The 11,320-nt window shown below is 31.8% G+C and overlaps 1 non-coding gene across 1 annotated transcript; it reads left to right on the top strand.

Annotated features, from left to right (window-relative positions):
- Nucleotides 1-232: 232 nt before the first annotated feature.
- LOC144237122 (U6 spliceosomal RNA) lies at nucleotides 233-338 on the top strand. Its single transcript, XR_013336771.1, has one exon. It is a non-coding gene; the product is annotated as a U6 spliceosomal RNA (small nuclear RNA).
- Nucleotides 339-11,320: the final 10,982 nt, after the last annotated feature.

Below are 11,320 nucleotides of genomic sequence, written 5' to 3'. Positions count from 1 at the left end.
ATTTAAATTTTCTATTTGACTTTACATAAAAATAACATTTTCTGAAATAATAAATTACATAATCCTAAATAGCTAACAGTATTAATTAAGTTTTAACATAACTTCAAATATACTAGTATTAAAAACAAATCTGGTTCCATATGGGAAGATTATTTTAGTTGTTCATAGAGGAGCATGTTCTATATAAGCAAAATTATTTTCTTTAATGCAAATTAGAAGGAAAAAAAGTCAAGTGCTCGCTTTGGCAGCACATATACTAAAAAATTGGAACAACATAGAGATTAGTATGGCCCTTGGGCAAGGATGACACATAAATTCATTAAGTGTTTCACACTTCATGAAAACGAAAAAGAAAAAAAGAGTCAAATTTTGTACACATGATTTCATAGCTACTGTTACATGGGTTAGAATATAAGTTTTGGAAACTAAGTTGACTTAAAGTGATATTCATTAAATAGTAGCAAAAATGGCACAGATATGATAAAAATCTTGCAAGTAGTATGTGAACAACTGATATTGGAGAAGTATGCATGTAGTCCATTCCTTCTGCATTATTATAAAAGAAACTGAGGTTCAGAGAGATGCAATGGTTTACACAATTTAACAATATTCAAGTACAAGAGCAAGTCCAAATACCTGCCTCCTATTACCTCCTGTGCTAGGTTAAACCACCTCTGTCTACCACCCCCTTGACAATTGCATTAATTGGAATAGAATTGAGTATACAAATTATGAGTGCACTCATACAACTAAGTCTTTTAAGAAAATTTTGGATAACTCTTGAAACAATTAACTCAACATAAAACTTACCATTGGTACATAGATGCATACCCTAACACTTTCTAGAAACAAAAAGAATGATCCATTGTCTTAAATCACTTAGGTAGTTTTTCATTATGAGAGTGGATATTCATTATTCATTTTTTACTCAATTTTGACAAAATTGTTCTTGCATTAATTTTCTTACTAAATTAAACTGTTAAATAAACATTTATTTAAAATCTGACTTACCATCTTTTCACTTTCTTTTGATACCTTTGTATGCCATCCCATACATAAATATTTCAAATAATGGTCAACTTGAATATAATTTACATACATTTATTCTTTAAATGTATCACTTAAGCAGAGTGATTTTGGTTGTGCTTACATTATTGATAGGTATTCTCTTAAAACAAATGCAAGACTAAAAATTCAATGCATTTTCTATAAAACTTTTCCCCATGGATCCTAGAGAAATTCTTTATAATTCAATAGTATTTTGCTCTTTGTATTATTTTCTGGAGGATTTAAAATGAACTATTTTAATATTTAAATCTTATTTCATTAAGATTCTCTCAGGATGTTTGAGGCCTTTACATAACCATAAGTTTTGATAATTCATTCCCATATAGTAGAAATTAGTGGATTTTTATGTAAATAACATACTCTCTTTTTTAAAGTCTGTAAATTAGAAACTGTCTGTGGGTGGTCTTGTATGTGTCCATCTATGAAGTCTGCTCAAAGATCTGTTCCTTAAGTCTGTTCCCTTATTGTCAGGGGAAAATACTCTTACTTCAGTAAGTTAGATTTATGTAAAGAAAATCTATAACCTATTTGACAATTTCCTAAATACTCAAAATCTGAATATATAAATTGTTTATTATGAAGGTCCTAGTCGTTTTCACCCTCCCTCAATATTTATAACCATTTTATGTAGGGCCCATGCATAGCAGTGGGAAAAGAGAGATGAGATAAAAACTTCCGTATTATTATTTGATTACTGATCACATAGCATTTAACTAAACTTTTCACAATGAAAATGAAGGATTTCAGTATAATATTTTCATGTATGACCATCAGCCTCTTTCAGGAGGCCAATTAAAATTTTGTTGTAGCTAATTAAAACTATAGGATACTACCACATACCTTTCAGAACAGTTTTTCAGTATCTTGTGAAGTGAAACTTACACTTACCTGATGACCCAGAAATTCCATTTGTAGGTGTTTACTGAAGCAAAAAGAAAATTTCCTCCACACAAAAACATTGTGTGAATGGTTATAGCACATAACCTCAACTTAGGAATGGATAAACATTTGTATAAACACCCAGTGATGGGAGTACTACTCAGCAATAACGAGAGATGCACTAATATTATACCAATAATATGGCTGACTATCAAATATTAGGTGAAAGAAATCAGCCTCAAAGGCTAGGTTATAGTAATTTTAGTAATTCTCAAACATAGGTTTATTATGAGAATGAAAATCACCTCGCAGATGTGAAGGTGCCTAAAAGGAAGGAAGTACTCAATGAATTGGGTTCCTAAAATAATATTAGGGTAATGGAAACTCTACCATTGTCTGGATCCATTAAATACAAAGAACTCCAGTGTTTCAACAAATATGATGGTCTCATAATACATGGCAACCAGTAATTAGTGTTTTGGAGGAATCACCTTTTTTCAATAATACCAACTACATGAACCCTAAGTAAAACTAGAAAAGAAAGTGAGGAGTGTCAGTATACCTTAGGCTTAGTTCTAAAACTAACTTAAAAGGATTTGATTTTTTTATTGCAGAAAACAGTCTTGCTTTTTGTTCCCACAAAATCTGGCACATAATGTTTTAGAATATTCCGCATCCTGTTCAGAAAGAAATATCTTCTGTTTCTTACCTGCTACATGGAAATTTGCACAATTTACTAAGTGATTTGTCATTATATAAATGGGCATTAATTTAAGTTTTTAACTGCACTACATGGTGGCCTTTAAATCTTCATATTTATGTCAAAGTCTGCATTTGTGAACCTATCTATTCCACCCTGCCAAGCTTAAAGAGAAACTTAAAGCTGCCTGTGAGTCCATTGTTTTGAACTTGCTACAACAAAACATTGTTGTTACTATCCTGGAACAGGAGTGTGCATTTCACCACACACCATGTGATCTTCCACTGGACTAAATACCTGTGATTCTTTTTTTTTTTTTTTTTTAATATTTTTTTATTTACTTCTAGTAGAGAGAGAGAGACAGCGTGAGCAGGGGAGGGTCACAGAGAGAGGGAGACACAGACTCTGAAATAGGCTCCAGGCTCTGAGCTGGCAGTCAGCCCAGAGCCCGACGCGGGGCTCGAACCCACGAACCGTGAGATCATGACCTAAGCGAAAGTCGGACGCTTAACCAACTAAGCCACCCAGGCGCCCCTAAATACCTGTGATTCTTGCACTGAATTTAATATTGAGCAAGTAAAATGTATTACAGCTGAAATATCAAGTGAGATAATGTAGACAATGTAACACCTTGGTTTCTCTGGATATTTCAAAGTTATCTTAAATCTCATAGTGATCTAATTTTACAACTCTTAAGTCTTTTCATTATTGTTCTATACCAAAGTATTGCCATACATCTAATAAATGTATTTGGCAGTTTCATGGGATGCAGTTTCAATGTATAAAATATATGGTATTTCTGTATTTTAGCAACAGTTTAGAAATTGAAATTTAAAAAAAAAGTACCATATAAATAACATTAAAATGAAAATTTTAAAAGGATAGCTTTAACAAAATTTGTGCCAGACTTGTTCAATAAAATACACAAAATGTTTCTGAGAGAAATTTTTAAAGGTGTAACTAAATGGAGATATATTAAAAAAAAAACAACATTGATCAAAGACTCAGTATTGTTAAGGTCATAGTGCTTCCCAAAGTTAATTATGGGCTCAACATATCCCAATTAAAATCACCTTTTTTGTAGACATACACAAACCAATTAAGACCTTAAGTACAAAGGATCTAAAATAGACCAAATAATTGTGGAAAAGAAAACAAAGATAGAAAATACACATTATATGATTTTAAGAGTTGCTACAAAGCTACAGTAATTAAGACAATGTGTTTGATGTAAAGAAAACATATAGATCAATGGAACAAAAAAATTCCATAAGTAGATAATACACACACACACACACACACACACACCCACACCCCAAATTGATTTTCAACAAAGGTGGTAAGGCAGTGAATAAGGAAAGACTTGCCTTTAGGAAAAAGTGTTGAATTAACTGAATATCCATATGCAAAAATATAAATACTAATCCTTATTACATGATGTTAAAAATTTAACTCCAAATAGATTAAAGACCTAAAAGAAATAAGGAAAACAACACAACTTTTTGAACAGGACATTGGAACAAATCTAAGTGGCTTTGGGTGAGCAAATGTTTCTTAAGTAGGATACAAAAAAAGTAAATTAGACTTTATTTAAAGTTAAAACTGGTGTTCTCCAAAGACATCTGAAGAAAAAGAAAGAGCAAACTACATACTAGGAGAAAGTATTTGCAAATTTTGAACTTACATCCAAAATATATAAATAACCCTTGCCTTACAACTCAATAATAAAAATTCAAGGAATCTAATAAAAAATGTTGCTTTAAAGAGACTCTCTGGTAAAGAACCATCAAAAACATATAGAAATGGCAAATAACCACATAGAAGGTACTCAGTGTCCTTAGTTATCAGGGAAACACAAATTTAAAACAAACACACTAAATAGGCTAAAATTTTAAAAGTAACAAATCAAGTGTTGGAAAAGGATATGGTGCAGTCAAAGCTCTCAAACATTGCTAGTTAGAATACAAATGGTATAATATGGTCAACTAATGTTCAATAAAGCAGAAAGAATATCCAATAGAAAAAAAGGCTTTCTTCAACAAATGGTGTTGGGAAAACTGGTTGATGATGTGCAGAAGAATGAAACTAGATCACTTTCTTTCACCGTAAACAAAAATAAATTCAAAGTGGGTTAAAGACTAAATGTGAGACAGGAAACCATCACAATCCTAGAAAACACAGGCAGAAACCTCTCTGAAGTCAGCCACAGCAACTTCTTAGTAGACAAATCTCCAAAAGCAAGGGAAACAAAAGCAAACATGAACTGTAGGGACCTCATCAAGATAAAAAGCTTCTGCACAGCAAAGAAAACAATCAACAAAAGTAAAAATCAGCCTACAGAATGGGAGAAGATATTTGCAAATGACATATCTGATAAAGGGCTGATATTCAAAATCTATAAAGAACTTATTAAACTCAACACCCCAAAAAACAAATAACCCGGTTAAGAAATGAGCAGAATATATGAATAGACACTTTTCCAAATAAGACATCTAGATGACTAACAGACACATGAAAATATTGCTCATCACTCATCATGAACATTCAAATCAAAACCATGATGAGATGCCCTCACACCTGTCAAAATGGCTAAAATTACACAAAAACAACAGGTGTTGTAAAGGATGCAGAGAAAGGGGAACACTTTTACACTGTTGGTGGAAATGCTAACTGGTATAGCCACTATGAAGAACAGTTTGGAGGTTCCTCAAGAAACTACAAATAGAGCTACCCTACAATCCAACACTTGTACTATTAGGTATTTTTCCAAAGGATACAAAAATACAGATTTGAAGGGTTAGCATTATATCAGCATTATCAACAATAGCCCAATGTTTAAATCAGCATTATCAACAATAGCAAACTATGGAGAAAGCCCAAATATCCATAGACTGATGAATGGATAAAGAAGGTATGGTATAGATAGATAGATAGATAGATAGATAGATAGATCATGTATACATTAGATAGATAGATAGATCATGTATACGTGTGTGTGTGTGTGTGTGTGATGGAATATAACTCAGCCATCAAAAAGAATGAAATGTCACCATTTGCAATGACGTGGATGGAACTAGACTGTATAATGCTAAGTGAAATAAATCAGAGAAAAACAGTACCATATGATTTCACTCATATGTGGAATTTAAGGAAAAAAAGATCAATATATGAGAAGGGAGGGAAAAAAAGAGAATAAAGGGAAACCAAACAAAAGAGACTCTTAATGATAGAGAACAAACCATAGGTTGTTGGAGGGACATGGGTGGGAGGTGGGCTAGATCAGTGATGGATACTAAGGAGGGCACTTGTGATGAGAAGCAAGTGTTGTAAGTGATGAGTCACTGAATTCTACTCCTGTAACTAATATTGCACTGTAAGTTAACTAAAATTTAAATTAAAAACATAATAATAAATTAAACAAATTTTTTAAAGAATGCAAATGGTATAGTCACTTTGGAAAAGATTTTCAAAATTTCTTATAATGTTTAACATTTATTTACCATATGTTCCAGAAATTCCACTGTTAGGTTTTTAACCCAGAGGGAAAATATATTTTTATACAAAGATGTGTGCATAAATGTGGAAACATTACTTCTAAATAGCTAAAAACTAGGAAAAACTCAATTGCCCATCATCTGATATATGTGTAATCAAGTTTTGACGTATCTGATCACTAGAACATTATTCAGCAGTAAAAAAAAAAAAAAAAAAACTATTAATAGATGCGACAACATGGATCAATTTCAGAAGTATTCTAAGTAAAGGGAACAGATGTAAAAACTGGAAACTATATGATTCCATTTGTATGAACTTCTAAAAAAAAGGCAAAACTATAGGATATAGAGCAGATTAGTGTTTGCTATGGTGGATGGCTGGAGGAGGCATGATTGCAAAGTGCTGAGGGAATTTTTGGGAGTGATGGAAATCTGTGTCATGATTGTGATAATGATTACAGAACAGTACTCATTTGACAAAATTATATGGCTAAAATTGATAGATTTTAGTTTTGTAAATTATTTCAAAAAAACTGAGAAAAGGAAAACAAAATAATATCAAAGACCCCAAATTGCTTTTGTTTTCATGAGTTATATCTATTGATATTTAGTGCATTGTAAATTAATACTGTAAAAATATTTAAATATGTATTTAGTTAAAAACAAAGTTCTGGGGCCGCCTGGGTGGCTTGGTCGGTTAAGCGACCGACTTTCGCTTAGGTCATGATCTCGCGGTTCGTGGGTTCGAGCCCTGCGTCGGGCTCTGTGCTGACTGCGGGCTCAGAGCCTGGAGCCTGTTTCGGAGTCTGTGATTCCCTCTCTCTCTGACCCTCCCCTGCTCACGCTGTCTCTCTCTCTCTCTCTCTCCTAGAAATAAATAAAACATTAAAAAAAATAAAGAGAAAACAAAAAACAAAAAATTCTGTAAACTTAAATATATCCTATTAATTAAAAATATGTTATATGCAGTTATTATGAACATAGGTTAAAACATATTTTACTACCTTTCAAAAACATGTAAATCCACTGCATATTTTAGGACAAAACTATATTTTCAAAACAAAATTAACTCTCTGAGAAGACTAGCATTGTGTTTTATTTTTTTCAAATCTGTTCAGTGTCTGGCTTAATAGGAGATAGCTGGATTCTCATAACTACTTCTGTATTTAATTGGTTGTGATATATTTATTAAGAAAATCTAGTTTCACATGCATATATATTTTGAATAGGAAGGAATATTTCATAGCCTTTTCAAGTGGTAGTGTCTTTAAAGTGGGTTACAGTATGGAATATGGCACCCTATAAATCCTTCTTCTACTGTTGCATTGGATTTTAAAAGGATTGTAACCCATGCATGAAGTACCAAACATTAGCTAAGATATGAAGCAATATGATATAATAAGCATTGCTGCTGGGAGAAAAAATAAGTGATACACACACAAGGAAAACAATTTGACATTATCTTTCAAAGCTGAACAGATACAGATCTTTTAAAAATGTCCACACCTCTTTCCAAACAAGTATGCAAATATTCATAGCAGTATTGTTTAGAATACCAAGAAACTGGAAACCTTCTAAATGCCCATCAGAAAATAATGTATAGGGGCGCCTGGGTGGCTCAGTCGGTTGAGCATCCGACTTCAGCTCAGGTCATGATCTCACGGTTCATGGGTTCGAGCCCCGCGTTGGGCTCCATGCTGACGGCTAGCTCAGAGCCTGGAGCTTGTTTCGGATTCTGTGTCTCCCTCTCTCTCTGACCCTCCCCTGTTCACACTCTCTCTCTCTCTCAGAAATAAATAAAAAATTTTTAAAAAAAGAAAAGAATGTATAAATAAATTATAGCACAATCACACAATAGAATATAATTACATAGCAGTGACCAAGATAGAACAAAAGCTACATTCAACAACATATATGAATTTTAGAAAAGTACTGTTGCCTGAACAATGATAAATTGCTTAAGAACATACATTGTATAAACCAGGTTTAAAAACAGGCAAAACTGGATAAAATATTGTTTAAGGACATATGCATATTTGACAACTGATAATTACAGCAAGTCAATGATAAGAAACAATGAAAAAGCAGGAGTACTCCTGACGAAGGGTGTGAAATATAAGTAAAGTTTTATTTATAAAATTGATGTTTGTTTTATTATTAGTTACTATTAGGATTCAAATCATATACAGCCTGTATATCTGTTTTGTATGTTATCTATGTACATGGTATAGGAGTCTTTTAACAGGATTTCCAAAGACTTTTGAGAATATTTTTCATCTTCTTCAGAGTCTTTTGAGATTACATATGGTCACATTTGGGGGAGAGGGATAACATAAAACAGCATGATATATGATAAGATTTTCTTGATAGTGTGATCACAGAAAAATCCATATTATAACCATGCATATCATTTTGTTCAAAAATCAACATAATATACAAAAATGTAAATATACACTACATGGTGTCTTCTTATGACTCTTAACACAGTGGAAACTAAATCACTGAACCTAATTTTTCTTTCCATTCTTCCATTAATTTCTATTCTAAGCAAACAGAAGCAGTGCCTTACATGAAATATGCCCAAAAATTGCGCCACAAACATCTATTCTTGTGAAATGAATGAAAATCAGAAGCAAATCAAATAAAATTTCTTATACTACTCATACTTCTTTCATTTTGGCTTCTGGGTGGTTCTTTTTAAAGCCTCGCAGATTCATTTAAGCTCTGGTGATGCAATACAGCATTTATTTTCATGACTTTCCCATCAAATTTAACAATCAGGCAGTAACAAGAGACTATATATTTTCGTGGCATTTTTTCAAGAAATTGAAGTATAATAACTTTGAATTCTAACCTTATTTTCAAGGTCAGATATACAGTTCATGAAAACAGTGTATTTGTGTTTCTGTAATAGAATATTTGATGTTCTGTGGGGAAAAATATCCCTGTAGGGTTTCATAAGGAACTGTCACAGATGTATTTATTTAATGACATCTACTGTTGGGTGTAGAATGATGTCAGGAAGACTATTATTTGATACACAGCCTCAGCGGAATGGTCACAATTACTAGATGAGCAACATTAGTGATGTTCTTTTCTTTTTTTCTTTTTCTGATTATCTAGCCCTTAATTTTAGTTTTTATTGGCTTTGATGTCTTTCAGGCTAAAGACAGCTTTGTAAAAGAATTAATGCACTCTATCCTCATTATAAAGGTGCCTTTAGGAGTCATGCATTTTGATTGTAATAAGTAGGCTGTGTTTTGTTAAGGATAATTATCATTGACAAATTAACATGCTTAGAAGCAGATAAAGAGCCAGTGGTTTTATATAATTACAAATGTTCTAAAAGGAAAAGAATATGTGATCTTTAACTGATAATACAACTTTTATTTCTTGAGTCTCAACAATAAAATAAAACCAAAAGAATTATAGATTATAATGTATTGGGTTTTTTTTGTCATTTTAAAAGATTTCCTTTTTTTATGTGCCATCAATAGAATAAACCTATTGCCTATGATAAATCTGCTATTGCTTTTTATGTATACATAATTAAAACAAAGAAGGTATATGTAAAATATCAATTTTATATCAAAACACCATATTGAAACACTATCATTAAGAATACTAGTTTTTTCAAGTATAATTAGCATACAGTGTTATATTAGTTTCAAATGTACAATATAGTGATTCGACAATTTTATGCATTTCTTGGTGTTCATCAAGATAAATGTATTTTCAATCCCTTTTTTATCTATTTCACCCACCTCCCTAATTACCTCCCATCTGGCAATGACCAGCTTATTCTCTTATTTAAGAATCCTTTTTTTGTCTCTTTTTTTTTGTTTCTTTGCTCATTTATTTCTCAGATTCCACATAGGAAGAAATGCAGTGATATTTGTCTTCTGTGATGGACTTATTTCATTTAGCCTTATTTGTTCTTTTTTATGGCTAAGTAACATTACATTGTAATGTATGTGTAGGTGTAGGTATATATATATACCACAACCTTATCCATTCATTTATCAATGGGTGCTTGGGTTACTTCTGTATCTTGGCTATTATGAACAATTCTGTAATAAACATAGGGATGCATATATCTTTTGATATTAGTGCTTTCAGTTTCTTTGGGTTAATACCCAGTAATGGAATTACTGGATAATATAGTAAAGAAGAATACCATTCTTAATTATAGGATATTCAGAGTTTTATCTTATCTTCATGGATATAGATAGTAATAACAAGTGGTGGATTACATTTATGTTTTCCATACTCAAAAGAGTCATTCATATATATAAAATGTTTCTAATACTAATTGTTAAGAATTAATAAACTTTAGTTCCTTTGGACTTAATACTCATAGGTTATAACCTAGAAAACTAGGGAATCTTTTAAAGTGAGGGATGCCTGATTATATTATATAATCCTGGTTCAAGGAGAAAAGTTATAAAAATAACCTATCCACATATATTACAATTATCTCAATTAATGAAAGTTCAAAAACACAACCACATGGAGATGCTAAAAATGGTAGAGAATGATGGATCTTCTTTTTACCAGTACAACCAATAATCTCAGTACTTCAAATTAGGGATGCTTGAAGTATGTTCCTTAGTTCTGTGGAGTTCTTCATGAAAACTGATTTGTAACCCCTGAGCTTATTGAAATGCTGGACTCAACTCAAGCACTAGTGTTCACGAGTCATATAAATGACAATCTGGAAGTTAGACTGTACAAGTAGAAGTTCTTTCCCAAAGTTACATCAACTAAAATGAAATTGGAGAGGATTAGAAACATCAAGGTTGGAGAAGAAAATGACCTATCACCAGAAGTTTTAAATGTATGCTTGTTCTAATTTTAAGTGAAATAACTCACTGGTACCTCTAAAGTGTTATCCAAATAATACATTTTCATTTATTAAAACATATATACATGATTGAAAAATGAACAATCTTATTGTGTATTTTTCTAATTGGTATTTCTAATTTGAATAAAATAAGACAGTAGTGTATATAATGCCAAGTACAAAAGTTTTATCTGAGCTCAATTGAAAAATAAAAAGGTTTTAGAATAAAGACAGTAGGGAGATATTTTCCTGGATTTTTAGCTTCTTAAAAATGTTCCACACTCGTGACAGAAGAACCAACCATAAATTTTAAGATTTTCCTATAAGTACCTGATA

Source organism: Crocuta crocuta, unplaced genomic scaffold, assembly GCF_008692635.1.
Source record: "Crocuta crocuta isolate KB4526 unplaced genomic scaffold, BGI_CrCroc_1.0 scaffold266, whole genome shotgun sequence".
NCBI lineage: Eukaryota > Metazoa > Chordata > Mammalia > Carnivora > Hyaenidae > Crocuta > Crocuta crocuta.
The sequence above is the reverse complement of the archived record's forward strand: the minus strand, read 5'-3'. Positions and strand labels throughout refer to the sequence as shown.